The sequence below is a fragment of the Condylura cristata genome, unplaced genomic scaffold (genome assembly GCF_000260355.1).
Source record: "Condylura cristata isolate star-nosed mole 26May11 unplaced genomic scaffold, ConCri1.0 scaffold00001, whole genome shotgun sequence".
Classification (NCBI taxonomy): Eukaryota; Metazoa; Chordata; class Mammalia; order Eulipotyphla; family Talpidae; genus Condylura; species Condylura cristata.
This window is the reverse complement of record NW_004567102.1, coordinates 8,625,031-8,640,042: the sequence shown is the minus strand read 5'-3', so window position 1 is coordinate 8,640,042 and position 15,012 is coordinate 8,625,031. Positions and strand designations below refer to the sequence as shown.

The 15,012-nt window shown below is 55.0% G+C and overlaps 1 protein-coding gene across 2 annotated transcripts in view; it reads left to right on the top strand.

Annotated features, from left to right (window-relative positions):
- The first annotated feature begins 1,587 nt into the window (after positions 1–1,587).
- TFEB (transcription factor EB) overlaps positions 1,588–15,012 on the top strand; it is a 48,400-nt gene continuing 34,975 nt past the window's right edge. The window contains exon 1 of one of the 2 annotated variants that reach the window (XM_004673464.2): positions 1,588–1,851. The gene's annotated coding sequence lies outside the window, so the exon portion shown is untranslated. The remainder of the gene's footprint in view (positions 1,852–15,012) is intronic. The other variant, XM_012723658.1, reaches the window with a different exon arrangement.

Genomic DNA, 15,012 nt, shown 5'->3' with positions numbered 1-15,012 from the left:
TCTTCATGGAGAGTAGTCTCCAGGGTAGTCTCATTGAGGCAGGGCATTCCTTATGATGGTCAGTGGGCAAAAGGGTCCTACCGTGACATGCTCTGCTGATCTGACTTACCAGCCAACCATCAGAACCACCCCAGTAACCTGGAGATTCACACTGTTCACTAGCACTGTGATCAGGGGGTCCATGACATCCCAAATCTAGGCCTCTGTCTCCTTGTCTGTTGACAACCTTTGCTTGAGGATTTCCCTGGTGGCTTAGAGATTAAGTCTCAGAATTACAACCACAGTGATTTGAGTTCAATCCCCCGCCAGGGAGGTGACCCACATGGTGCAGCAGACCTCTCCTGACTCACTCATTGTTCCCCTCAGCAGTGTATTTCAGTAGATCTTCCTGTTCTGCTTCCCAGTGTTTCCGGTGAATCCTCTCATCCCCTGTACCTCTGGCCTATACCCCAGTTCTTCTATGCATAAATAAATAAATCTTCAAAAACCCAAAACCAAAAATCTTTGTTCAAAGAGTTTTCTGAGGGATGCTAGATACCTGTAAGTCCTTGTAACACTCATGGGTCCTGTAGGAAGGTGATGCCACCAGAATCTATTTCCAGAAGGGTTTCAAAAGGTCTGGATTAAGTATATTTTTATCTTGATTCCTCTGTCTCAGGGCTGGTATTTGAAGAAGGGCAGGGCATCCATAGGCCAAGAGGAATAACTACTTGGATCACCTAGAAATAAGTCCCACTTGTTCTAACCAACTGGATGAGAGGTCTTATAGCTCTGACCATCACCCCTATCCTTCTTTAGAGCCATATTGACCCAGAAACCTGGGGCAGGAGGGAAAGCAGGAGGGGGAGGCAGAAGGGGAGGAGGATGAAGAGGAGATAGATGAGGAGGGAGAAGGAAGAGGGAGCAGTGGAGGAAGGGGGATGGAATAAAGAGGAGAGGAGGGGGGGGGGAAAGCAGAGAATGATGGCTGTAACTTCCATCAGGGGAAGATGATAGGAAAAGAGATCAGAAAATTTCTGTCCATCAAGCTGGAAATGATGAGGCCTAGGTGGGGAGAGGTTATATATGGAGACCTCATTATGGGAGGGAGGGTGGTTTCCATTTTAGTCTTATTTCACCCTGTCGGGCACCTCGCTGGCCCCACCCTTATCTCTTAGACTTGGGGCAGAGGTAAAAAGGCAAGAAAGATCCAGACCTGGATCCCTCTCCAAACCAGGAGGATGACTGACGCTGCCATGAAGGAGTTTCTATGGTATGAACGAACCATCTGTAGCTCACATCTTTCCTAGACTCTGGTAGAGACAAACTAAGGCAGTCACTCCTTGGGACTCAGACAGGACACGGGGACAGCACTGGTTGAGAAGAGTCAGAAGGCCTGCAAAGGAGCCAGAAACAAAGGGGAACAAAAGAGTCTAGTTAGTTGACGCCAAGTCCCTGACCCAAAGGAGCCAGACTACAAATCCCGGCGTGCCAGGCAGGTCTCAGTGAGGACTACGTTGCCCAGAGGGCACCGCGACAGGCCGACGGGGGGCGGGGCAGGGCGGGGCGGGGCGGTGGGTGCTGCCCTCTGCCGGGCGCGGCGGGAAGTGAGTGCGAAGTGACAGCGGGAGCCCCGGCGCCCGGCGCGGGGCTTGGTGACAGCGGAGGCGGCGGCAGCCGGCTGGACGTAGGGAGAGGCGGCGGCGCGAGAGGCAGCGGGAAGGGCCGACGGGGCGGGCCTCTCTGGTGGCGCGGAGCCGGAGGAGCCGGGAGGGGGCGGCAGGAACAGCTCGCGGGCCGGACACCTGAACTTGGGACAAGTTGCCGGAGTCGCGGGGCGCGGGCGGCGGACGAACTGACCTTCAGAACTAGGTGAGCGGAGCCGGGGATCAAGGGGTGCGCGGAGGGCCCGGAACCCCCACCCAAGCTCCCCGGCCCCCAGCCCGTGGGTCCAGAGACAGGTGGGTGGGTGGGGGTGCCGGCTGGAGAGGGGGAGCGGGACCGTGTGCGCGGCGCCGCCACCCACCCGCTGTCTTTCTACCTACGGACGCCGGGCGCATGGCTGGAGCGGCGCTGCCCGCCGAGTTCGGGCGCCCCTCCGGCCCCTCCCTTTAGGCCGGGGCCGGGGGCGGCTTCTCAGCGACCTTATGTAACCAGGCGGGAGGGGCCGGAGCGGGCACGGGCCTTCCTGGCCCGGGAGCGGGGAGCCGGAGGGGCGGGAGGCGTGGGAGTGAACTTGCAAGAAGTTGGAGGGACGTGGGGGCGCTGCGCCCACTCCTTCTCTACCCGTGGTACGGCCGGGGCGGATGGTACGCGGGAGGGGGCCCGAGGTAGGGGAGGTGTGCGGGGGCCGAGTCCGGCCCGGCCCGGCCCTGCTGGGACAGTCCGGGGGAGTGGGCGGGCCGGAGAGGCGCCACGCCCCGGGGGCTGGGCTGCTGCGGGGTGGGGGGTGGAAGTACCATCCCTCCTCCCTTCCCGTCCCTTCCACCTCCTCGGTCTGTCTCTTGAAGAAGCCGCCCCAGCTCGTGTTCCCAGATAGCCCTAAGCGTGGCCTTTTTCTCCCCCTAGCATTATTCCATGATTTTAGAGAACCCCAAAGCCGAAGCTCACTCGCCGTGTGTCCCTCTTTCTGTTTTCTGCCGGAGCTCGTAGCCCCCTGCGCACCCCCGAAGTATACCCCGAGGTCTGGATCCCCAATCCCGGAAGACACGCCCCCTCCGCCCTATTCCTTGAGTTCGCGCCGCCCCATGCCAGGTTGTTCCTAACCACCCCCCCCCCCCCCACCCCCACCATCAGCGCTTCTCCTCTCTCGCCAGCCCCGCAGCCCCCCTCCGTCGGTACCGGGATCCGCTCTTCTGCCGCTGTCCCTCGAAGGGAGCGGGCGGATACCAGCTCGGTCCCCGCCCCTCGGCCCCCTCCCGACCCCGCGTTCTGGCTTCACGCACTGCTGCCTGGAGCTGCTCGGAGTTGCGCTAGCAGGTTCGCGCCGCAGCCGCCTGGCTCACCCCAGCCGGAGCCCCCGGGGAGGAAGGGAGGGCGCCCGGGGCGGGGCTTGTCTGCGCTGCCCGCACAGTCCAGGCTTCCCTCCTCCCCACTCCTTGTCTGCCCCTCACCGCCCAGTCCTTCCTCATCCCCCGAAACTCCAGCCGGCGCCCTCTGGCCCGTCTGTGCTGGGAGCGCTTCTGTGGGGAGAGTTTCTGGACTAAACTTGAACGCACCGCTTTGGTGTAGCGTTCGCGGGCAGGTGTCAGTTGATTCCACCCCGTCCTCCCCCTCTCCCCATTAGCAGAGCAGGGAAGGGGGTTGGGCGAGAGCAGGTCCTGGGTGACACCTCTGGGATGTGGGTTGAGGAGCCTGTACCCACCCTGGATGAGATTTCACTGGCCCAAGCCCTGGGCTGTTGTGGGGGAAAGTAGGGGCTGGACTCTGGTTTCCTTTGGCGCGGCTCAGATCAGAATGCAGTTGTCCACTCCTGGACCTGTTCATTCCGAGGCCCTTTGTGACCAGCCTGGGAGACAGCTCATAGGCCCTGCCTCTGGGAAGTCACAGTCTAGGGCCCAGGCAGCAATAAAGTTCCGTTCTTCAGAGGCAGTGAAAGCGGAGAGGATGGCTGCCCTGGGTGTCCTGCCAGAGAGTCTGACATTGTGCTTGTACCATGCCTCAGTTTCCCCAGCTATGGGAAAAATAGCAAGTCACTTGGCTCCTTTCTGCCCGTCTCCTAGATGGAGAAGGCTTGGAGTCAGAGCGCTTAAATCAGGGGCTGTTTGGGGTGACTGTGCTCTGCTTTTCTCCAAGGGTCATGTTGCTTATATTTTCCAAGGCCTGTTACAGCTGTAGTGCTGTTTTGCCCTCCACTCAGCTGTGAGGTGGAGCCAAATGGGAGCCCAGATGTCCTGGGGACAAGTCCCGTGAAAAGGTGCAGGGGTTGGGCAGGAGACATCAGGTGAGCACAGGTGAGCTCCCTGAATCCAGGGAGAGCCCACTGGGCTTCTGAGGGCTGACGCCTGGTGACTCCATGCCAGAGGTGGGCAGGAGGGGGCCAGGGCAAGCAGGAGCCCATCCAGGGACAGTGTGGTCTCCCTGAGGCCCCCCCACTCAAAGGCCAGCCAAGCCTCCCTTTCTGCCTTTCAGCTGGAAAGCTGGTGGGAGGGGCTTCACCCTCCTCAGGCCTGGCTTCCCTGTGGGGGTCTGGCTTCTGGTTCTGACCCCTCCTGGGGTTGTTGATGGCTGTAATCACATCATTAGCCAGAGTTTATAGAGCTACTTAGCACCTGCCCCCATAGGGAGTGGCAGCTACCCCCTCACCATCCCTTGGTCTCTTCCTTTTCAAAGTCAACTTGGTTTCTGCTAGCGGCAGGGGTTTCCCCAGCCCCAGAGGTCTTGAAAGCCGGCTCAGGCCTTTGTCCTAGAGATGGAGGGCAGTCAGCACTTGGGGCCCAGCTTGGGGCTGCCCTGGAGATGACCGTGGAAGTTGGGTTGGCCTCCTCTGATACAGAGGGGAGGGAGCTCAGGCTTCCCAGAGCTGCCGCGTCCAGACCCGAGGGTGCACAAAGGTGTATGCGTGTGATATGCGTGCCCTCCCCTTGCAGAGGGAGATGCAAACAGACACACCTCACAGGCTGTGGTGAGGAGCTGGCTGGAGCGGTGCTGGGTACACGGTGAGTTTGGGCGATGCGCGGGTGTCCGTGTGGGGCTCGTGCGTGGAGTTTGTGCACGTGGTCACGAGGATATAAGTAGCTAGGTGTGTGTATCAACGAATCGTGTGTCTGTGAGAGTGTAGCCACATACTATTATATTATGAGAATATTCATCTGTTCTCTATGTGCTGTAATAGAAAATATAATAAAATCTAGTTATAAACAGTAGTCGCCAACATTTATTGTGTGTTTACTCTTTAGAATGAGGTAGGAATTATTGTTTTCATTATTAGTGATTCAGAGAAGAATGAGCAAGCTGCCTGAAGTCACACAGTCTGAAAGTGATAGGGATTCTCCTCCAGCCCCAAAGGGCTCCCATATTGTTTTCAGTCCCTAAGAAAGGTCACTTCAGAGATTCCCAGGGTTTCCCTTAAAGTGTGGGCATGTGGTGGTCTGAGCATGGTGGGAACTTGCCAATACCGGCTGCAGGGCCACACCTGCACTGGCCACTCTGCTGAGGGGCTGACACAGGTGACGAAAGGACCCGCAGTGCGAACTCCCATGTCTGTCCCTGGGAGAAGCTGGATTCAGACAAGGCTTCCTGGGTCTCCTTGAAAACCTCAAAGGTTGGTGAGGTCCTCAGTTGGCACAGAAGTGGAGAAATGACTGTGGGCACCATTGGTTGGAGTGGGACAGCGGTGAGGGTCATGAGAAGAACACAGGGGACCCTCACATTGGTCTTTGTCAAGCTGTGTAGCTGGGCCTGTCACACAGGCCTGCAGATATGGGAAGAAGTTTCCATATCTGTGAGTCTAGATCATTGGTGGGGGCCCCTGCAATGCAAGCCTCCAGATCTTTGGCAAAGGCATCAGCACAGGGGGAGCTTCAGAAAGGCAGGGGTGTGGGGGAGTGGCAGGGACTGCTGGAGTATATACTCAGGAGACCTTAGTGAAAGCCTGGCCCTGTTAGAGCCACCAGGCAGTTTCCCTTGCAGCACAGACATAGCCACCATCGAGCATGGAGCTCTGGACTGTGTCACCTAGCTGGGGATGTCAGGGGCGTGGGTGCTGGGGCTGGGCTGCCTGACTTGGAATCCCACTTCTGCGGTTACTCGCTCTGTGACCCTGGGGAGGTTGCTTAGCCCTGCTGGGCCTTCATTTCAGCCCCCAGAAAGCAAGGATTAAAGTGTCATCTACCTAACAGTGCTGTGGCGAGGGCTGAGTATGTGAATATGAGGTTCGTGCATGGTACTTAGGGTAGCGCCCTACTAAACAAAATTATGACTTTTTAAAAAAGTGATTTTTATTTGTGCACATAGAAATGGGGTGCAAGCCAGAGGTGCTGGGGGCGGTGAGAGGATTCACCAGAGACAGAGTGGGGAGCAGAACAGGCAGATTGACAAAGTACACTGCTGAGGGGAGCAGCGGGCGGGTCAGGAGAGGTCTGAGGTGCCATGTGGGTCAGCTCCGGGCCGGGGATTGAACTGGTGCTGAAGTGGCTGCGGCTCGCTTGCAGTGCTGCATCCTTACCTGTTGTGCCACCAGGGAGGGCCCATGACTAACTTTTATAACACACTTCTTTCTTTATTTCTTTTTTCCAAGTGAAGAAATAGAGAGACAGAGAGCTCTAGGGAAGAAATAAAGGGGTGTGGGCACATGACTGCCCTGTGTCTGACTGCCTGGTGTCTCCAACATCTTCAGATGAAATGACTTACGTGAATTTTGCAGGGTCTGTACCGTCTGTCCCCAATACTCCCTCTCGCTCCACACTCAGCCTGGTCTTTTTTTGGTAACATGATTGCATAAGGGAGTTGGCAGTGCCGGCAGCATCTTGACCACCCCTGCCCTGCCCCTTGGGATTCCTTGGGTAGCACCTGTCTTGGCTACATATTACCCACCGATGACCCAAGGCTCTCCCTGCCCTCCTGCTGCCTGCTGCTCCACAATGCATCAGGCTCGGCTGAGATGTCATCGAAGGCAGAGATGAAACCCAGCGATAGGGCAAGATCTGGGACTTATCGTGCCCACAGGAAGTGTTTTGCTGTGGTGTGGTGGAGCAGTGGGTAAAAACAGCTAGCAGCAGAGAGGGGCCAAGAAAGATACATCACCAGTTTGCTGTTCTTGCTCCTGACTGTGGGTGTGAGGAGGAGGAATGAGCTCCTACCCTGGTCCAGCTTCCATGGGGGAAGGGCCGGGCCTGGGCAGGCTGCCTAGTTGACTCATCCATGCAGAGAAGGTCCCAACGTAAAATGTGGCGCCACGGGCGTTATGAATCCAGGGATCGCAGCAGACACCTATTCCCTCTTGCCAACCCTTGCTGGTGCCTTCTCCATCAAGGGACAGCTTCCCAGGAAAACAGGGGCTGTTCCATTTGAACACTGGGTGATATGGAACAGAGGTGTTGCATTTGATCGCCCCAACTGGGTGATATGATTCCCTGGGGAGCTCTTAAAAAATACCACCACATCCGGGGCTTGGGGAAGGTGGGGCAGAGACCTGGGCATCAGTATGAAAAAGAAATTCCCCAAATGAGCCTGATGCCCTTTCTCTTGGACAGGGGTTCCCAGATTCTACTGGTGTTGGCAGCAGAATCACTGGAAGAGTTGTTAAAGGTTGCTGGGCCCCACCTCCAGGGTTTTGGAGGAATACGTCTGGAATCAGTAGGTCTGCAGGAGGCCAACAAGCGACTGGCAGTCTGGAATTTGGATTTCTAACGAGTTCTCAGGGGGTGCTAATGCTGTTGGGCCCCAGACCATGCTTCGAGAAGCTACTGTTAAGACTCTTCTGACTTCTGCACCTCTGATGGCTCCGGGCCTCTTAGGCTTGTCTCCCTGTCCAAGTCATGTCCCCAGGAGCAGGGACCATTCTGAGACCCTTTGGTGACCCCTCAGTCCCTGGACTAGTCGGTCTTCCCTTTGCCTCTGGCTCTCTGCCCCACTTCTGTCTAGCTGGAGGAATTGGTGTGAAGCTTGGTGGGAAGTGAGAAGAGGTGTGGAGGCCCTTCAGATATTGGGGGGGGGGAGTGATAGGATGGGCATGGAGTCTGAGCCGGTCTGTCAACAGGTGAATGGACCCCGGAACATGAGCACCCCCTGACATGGCTTTGCTCTGTTTTGTTTGATTCAGTGTCCCTGGCACCTAGTGGGTGCTCACCATATCTCTGAGGGCTGAGTAAGTGAATGTGAATGGAACCCCTGCCATGCACCCAGAAATGAGGACACATGAGTACTTGACTAGGGTCTCTGCTGGGCAGGAAGTTCACCATCTAGCTCCCTTGTTCACAAGGTCCTGCTCCCTGCCTCCTCCCCAGGGGTCCAGGCCCAGCCTGGCTCTGGCTCAGGCTCCTGCCTGTCCCTCCCTGTGCTGAGACGACCTCCCCCTCCTCCACCAGTTCTACCAGTGGATCTGTGGGGTGGGGCGAGAGTTTGTTTTCTTCTGTTTGCCAAGGGAAGTCACAGCCTGTCCTCTGCCTTGTTTATAATTGGTTTGGGGACAGCACCTGCTCCAGCCCCCCACAGTCCTACAGTCCTGAGAGGTGCAGAGTGGCCAGGAGGTGACATACTATACTGTCCACCCCTGCTGCTCTCGTCCCCTCCCTGCTCTGACCAGGTGCACTCTCAGCTGCCACTGGGGGCTGATTGGGCTGAGGGATGGGGGCCCCTGGAATCCAGCTTGTGCTGCTCCCATGTTGTCCAGAGGCGGGGCAGGGGCCCAGGGGGGACCATGTGGCCCAGCAGGCACAGACCAAGTGCCTCCTGGGTGCCAAGCATGCCGCCTGCTAAGTGGTATGGGTGGGAAGAAGTGCATGTTCCTCCCTGGGAGGTGACAGCCCAATGGGGGTCTCAGTAGGACAGAGAAAGGAGAGGCACATAAGGTAGTACAGATGGCTAGAGACCAGCTCTGGCCTGAAGGATTTCTTTCCCTGATCTGGAGAGGCTCATGCCAGCAGGGAGAACTGGTCTTCTCTTCCTGCCCTCTGGGCACCCAAAAGGGCGACTCTACCTCCCTCCCCACCCAGATCCTCTCTTTGGGGGTCAGCTCTGTAGTACTGGGTGCAGCTTCCCTCTGTGCAGAGTCCTTTCTTTGAGGAGAGCTCCAGGCTGCTGAGTGTGAGGAGAGGCCACAGGGAGGCTCCTCTGCCCGTCCCCCCAGAAGCCCTGAGCCTGGAGCTCAGCTCAAGGTGCGAATAGGGTCCGACAGCCCAAAGACCTGACCTGGGTCTGGAGCGAGGGAGAAGTACATGGCCCCTACCTAACCCCACACCAGCCTTTAGTGGGTGCATGTCTTACTTCTCTGCTCTCGGACCCCCTTTCCCCATCCTCTTTCTGCCTCTTGCAACTTTTGGAGTGTCTGGAGGGGCTGGAGGCCTGCCCTGCTGCCCTAATTCCTCCCATGTGTGCCTCTGAGTCTTGATGTCAAGGCCCAGTGAGAGCCCAGGCAGGGGTGATGTGGGGTGCTGCAGCCCACTGGCCTTGGCCAGCAGGGCTAGGTGGTGGCCAGGACGGCCTTTGGGTGGGAGAGGAAAGGGACTGTGGTGCCTGGCTCCTGTGGGCTGGGTCAGCTGAGCAGCCCCTCCAGAGATGGCCCTGAGTGTTACCAGATATGGCGACCTGCAACAGATCGTAGGTTCTCTCCAGATTGACCCAGTTATAGCAGTTTTCAAAGGCAGGTGTGAGGAGAAAATATTAGAGCTTCTATTTTTATTTATTTCGAGCTCATCCTCCCCACCCCCATTTTTAGCATCAAATATAGCATAACTGCTGGAAATAGTATAAGTATATATACAATGTAATAAATAATTACAAGAATGTAACCATTAGGTAACCACTCCCCAGATGAAGAAATAGAATGTAGCCTATATTCCAAAGTCCGCTGGAGTGATCTTCTGTGTCTCCCAGACATAACCACTCTTCTAAACATTCTGATCATCTTTTCTTTGTCATGTAACCACCTAAGTGTGCATCCTTTAACAGTAGAAGTGAAATTTACCTGATTTTGAATTTAATACAAGTACAACCGGAACACTGAATGTCTTCTTTTAAATTCTATCCTTTGCTCTCTGCCCTCACAATAGTCTTGTAAGATTCAACATGTTGCTGTGTGTAACTAACATGTCTGTTTTTTGCTGTATAATATTCCACCACATGAACTTGTTACCATCTTTCTTTCTTTTTTAAAGATTTATTCACTTATGCATATAAGAACCAGGGTATAGGTCAGAGGTGCAAGGGGTGAAAGGATTCATCAGAGACAGAGTGGGGAGCAGACAGGCAGATCAACTAAAGTACACTGTTGAGGGGAGCAGCAGGTGAGACAGGAGAGGTCTGCCGTACCAATTCAATCCTGGCCAGGGATTGAACTCAGGCTGCAGTGACTGTGAATAGCTTTAACCCACTGCACCACCAGGGAGGGCACATTACCCTCTTTCTGTCCATACCCCTACTCATGAACTGGGTTGCTTGTACTTTTTTCTTTTTTTTAAAGATTTTTTTATTCATACAGAATTGGGGTACAGGTCAGACGCGCAGGGGCGGTGAGTGGTTTCACCAGAGACACAGTGGGGAGCAGAACAGGCAGACTGACAAAGTACACTGCTGAGGGGAGCAGCGGGCGGGTCAGGAGAGATCTACCATGCCATGTGGGTCACCTCCCTGGCTGGGGATCGAACTCAAGCAGAAGTGGCTTAAGCTTCTCAGTGCTGTGCTTTAACCCGCTGCGCCACCAGGGAGGGCCTACTTTTTTTCTTTTCTTTTTTTTTGTGCTACTGCACACAACACTGTAAGAACATCCCTGTATGTGCTTCTTCATGCATTGATGCATACATTTCTCCAGAGTACTGCTAGAGCACATGGCAATTGTGTATGAATGAATGCACATTGCAAGGTTAGTAAATTGTTAAGTGTTTGTACAAAGTTAGCCTTGCTTTGATACCTAAGAATTCCTATTATTCCATATCCTCCCCAACACTTGGTACTGAAAGACTGTCTAATTTCTATGCTGTAGTATTTATCGCGGATGTAACTTACATTTCCCATCTCAATGTTTTCATAGATCCATTTTTGTATATGTTTGCTGAGGTACATGATATGTTTGTGCATTGATGGTCATAAACAATTTATGAGAAAAGTAGCATATGTTGGGGGTGCACAACATTTTTTACTCCTTGGATTGTGTGATTGAAAGTGTTGAAAGACCGCTGTAATATTGAATGCCAGGGAGGGAATGGCTTGTAGGTGGGGGTGGGACAGTGGTCTTAGAAAGAGACTACAAAGCATGGCCCTAGCCATTGAGGCCACCTCTGCTCAGTGGGGACTGAGCTCCCAGGTCCTTAACAGCGCCTCAGGCCCTCCTGCCTGGCACATCTGGCAGAGGAGGGGAGATGTAGAGCCCACAGCAGATGGCCTTCAGTTTCGAGTCGGCAGGTCTGCCCTGCCTTTCAGGGGTTGTAGTTCTCGGCCGTAGTTCTCATTCCAGCGACTGCACCCAGGAGTCATTTGATGAGATCTAAGGACATCTTTGCTGTCATCACTCAGGGCAAACTCCTGGCATCTGGTGGAGGCAGTGATGCTGCTAACCACCCTCCAAGGCTTGGGACAGCTCCACGGCAAAGAAATATCTGACTGTAAATGTCAGTCGAGGTTGAGAAATTTGACTTACAAAAAGAGCCAAGATTTCTAGGGTTTGTTTTGGTTTTGTCTTCGTATTGTTTCTCTGTGTCTCATGTATGAGTGAGACCATCTGATACTCGTCTCTCTCCTTCTGACTTCTCCTTTATCTTGCATAGCATCAACCCCTTCAGCTCCATCTATAGTGTCCCAAATGATGAGAAATGATGAGATTTTATCTTCTTCTTCTTCTTATTTTTTATAGCGGAGTAGTATTCCTTTATGTATATGAGCCACGTCTCCTTTATCCAGTCCTCTGGCACTGGGCATTTGGGTTGTTTCTAGAACTTGGCGACTGTAAACAGTGCTGCCAGACAGAAAGGGGGCGGGGAGTGCTGGGGGTGGGGAGCAAAAAGGGACAGGGCCCCGTGGACTGTGGTGGAGGACTGTGGGTGCTTTGGTGATGAACTTGGTATCGTAACATACATCTGAAGAGGTGCGAACCAATAGCCTCACCTTACATACCATGCTGTAAACTGTCATTGCCTCAATAAAAATAACACAGTAAAATACAAAGAAAAAGCCAGGAGACTGAGATTGGCTATGAACTGCTACACAGCCTCAGGGAAGTCTCTGGAAAAGACTTTGGGTCTCTCCCTCTTCACCAGAAAAGGAGGGTGACAAACATTGCTGCTACCCCTGCCCCTTTGGGGTTGATGTCGACTAGGGAGAAGGTGGCTGCCCAGGCACTTGGGGAAGCATCCCTGCAAAGGGGCCTGCTTCTGGGGGTGAGGCCTCTCCAGCTGCACCCCCTCCCAGCTGCATCCCCTCCCCCTCGGCTGAGCTCCCTGTCCACTGAGCAGAGGTGTCAGGTGATCAGCCTTGAGCCTGGGTCCTGGTTGCTGTGGCTCCTGAGGAGCCGCCCTGCTGCTGGAGGGGAGCCGCCCTGAGAGCCCCAGGCTTTCGATGAGGGCTGCAGAAATGAGGGGCTCTCTGGAGAACCTGGGGCCCAGGGAAAACTGTCTGACTTTGTCCTCAGCTGGGTGGGAGTCCAAGGTTGTGTGGGGTTATAAAGTATGCTTATCATAACTCCTTATCTTGAGGCCCCATTGCAATCTGGGTGCTTAGGGGTGGGAGGCAGAGGTCATCCTTGGGGGTGCTACGCACCCAGACCAGGCTCCTACCCACCTTGTAGGTCTTTCCAGAGTTTGCCATCCCAGGGAGGGCCCAGGGTTGGGCCAAAGTCTGGGGCAGAGCTCCCTGGGCCTCTCTGACTTCCCTGTTCTGGGGCTCACCACACCTCAGTGGCATCTCCTGCCTTGACTGGGCTGCCTAATCTTTCCTTTACCCTGATTCCTTCTGCAAACACACTGCCATCAAAAAGCCTGGTAAAACTCACCTGCTCTGGGGTATGGATGACTGATACAACTTAATCAGTGCCTATCTTTCCTGACAAGGGATGCTTACCTACCCAAGGTGGGAATCCTTTAGCCTCCAGAAAGAAGCACTGGAGAAATGTCAAGTTTCTCTGGTAGACCGTTAAAGAAGTACTTTGGGGGCTGAGGAAACTCTGAAATCACCACAGGCTAGAACATTTTCCTGCAAGTAAAAATTGTTTGGTAGCTCAGATCTTCCCAGAGTTTCATACGAATATACTTAGTTTTAGGGGTCATCTCAAGGTGGATTATAGTCTGTGAACTGAGTGTCCAGAGGCTCTGGGAAGGCCAAAGCTGAGGTCCGGTGTGTGTGGTGAGCCAGAAAGGTAGCGAACTGTGGGACTTGGGCTCAGAGGGTACATGTGTCCGAGAGGAGCTGGAGGATGTATGGGTTAGGGTTAGCCCACACTGGATTTAGTAGGATTGCTACAGAACCTTGCCCCTCGGTGCCTCTGCCTCTCTGTGAAGAGGACAGTGTGGCTTGGGGTTCAGCGAGGCCTGCTGCTTAGGTGGTAGGGGACTGTCAGAGGCTCGGCCTAGGGGCACCGTGGCTGGCCTGAGGCTGGGGTCCGAGATGGGTGAGGCTGGAGCTGGAAGCCTGTCTGTGTTGGGCAGACTTGTGGGTATGAGAGGCCTTCCAGGCGTGCGGCTCTCTCAGCACTGTGAGTAATCCTCGGTCACATTTGCAGCTCCCAGGGGATTGTGCAACTTCCTCTCAGACCTAGGTGCGGGGGCTGGGTGAGAAACAGCACTGAGGAAAATGAGGAAACTGGGGCTAGCGCTGGGGCAGGGGCACAGCCCTGGGCTCTGGCCCCCCGAGGAGCTGAGCATTCCAGGGGCCCTCCTTCCAGGGGCTGGCCTTTCCCAGGTATGAGGATATGTACGTATGTACGTGCGTTCGTGTGTGTGTGTGTGTGTGTGTGTATGTGGGGGGTATCTTTGGGAGGCGGGGGGGGGTTATCTTTGGGAGGCAGGGAAATGGGGGGGAGGCCCTGCAGCTGCCCTGGAATCAGTAGGTCTTTTGAGGAGGGCTGGGGGTCTGAGGCTCAGGGCGGCCCCTGCCGTGGTGGAAAGCCTGTGAGATCAGGGGCAGGTGAGCTGGCTGATGCTTGCAGACCCTGGCAGTTTAAGCATGCCCTCCTCCTCCTCACCCTAGGCCAGTTTTGAGCCCCTGGTTTAGAGAAGGAAATGGGCATGAGTGGCTCAGTCCTGTGCTGGCCCAGCCACGGCAAACATCCAGGCGTGTCTGGGGTGGGCAGTAGACACCGCCGGTGCCAGGCATGTGAAGCCTGGTCCTGCTCTTTGTAGCATCGTGACTCCGGCACATGGCTTAGCCTCTTGGTGCCTCAGTTTCCTTATCTGTAAAATGGAGATGACAGTTGTGTCCGCCGTGTGGGTTCATCCTCGGGATGAGAAGACCTCACTGCCTCGAGTGCTCACAACAGCACCTGGCATGTGCATGTCCTTTGCGAGGTGCCCCTTTACCTGGCCCTGTTTACTCACAAACAGCAAAGAACCACCTTCCATCATAGGCATTGTTCTCAGAGGTGGGGACTCGGGGATAACAATCAGGGATCGTGTTTCCTAGGCCTTGCTTCATGTCAGGTGCAGTGTCCCGCTCTTGACCTTGAGAGTTGACCTTGACCGCTCAGAGTTGCCCTGGGAGGGGCACTGTAACCCCCCACCCCCCATTCCACAGATGGGCAACATGGAGAGGTTGCGTGACTTGCCCCAGGGCAGTGGTCTCAGTGGGGAAGGGCAGCGGACTGGCCCAGCTTGGCCTTCATTCTGCTCCTTCTCTGGGCTCAGGTGAGGTGGGTGGGGATGAGGGGTGCCCTGCTGTGAGGGAGCAGGGGCTGGCCTTGCAGCCCATGGGTCCTGGCCTGGTGGCCTGTCTTCTCTGAGCCCCTTCTCCAGTCAGGCATTGTGGAGGATGGCGATTTCAGTTAATACAGTGATTCCTCACTTACCATCATCTGCAGCTTCTTGGAAACTGACTTTGTTTGAATTGGTCAGTTGAAAAAACAGGTCCTCGAATACAATGTTGGCTGGGATCCTTTTTTCTTATTTGTGTTGTAACCACCTGACCCTATTTCAGGGTCAGTGGCTCCTTAATATCAGAGCTGGGGTGGACTGCCTTGGGGAGTCCTTGCCAGGGGCTGAGCCACTCACCTGGCGGGCGCTCTGGTGATTCACTGTGCTTGAGCCTCAGACAGCCCTGGCTTTGAATTCTGCTTGAGCCATTTGTCACTGACCTTGGGCCTCCGTCTCCTCACATGTAAAATGGGGTAATGAAATCAGATACTGTAGTAAAATGCTTAGCACAGGCCTGGCTGGAGTGTCTGACAACCGGATG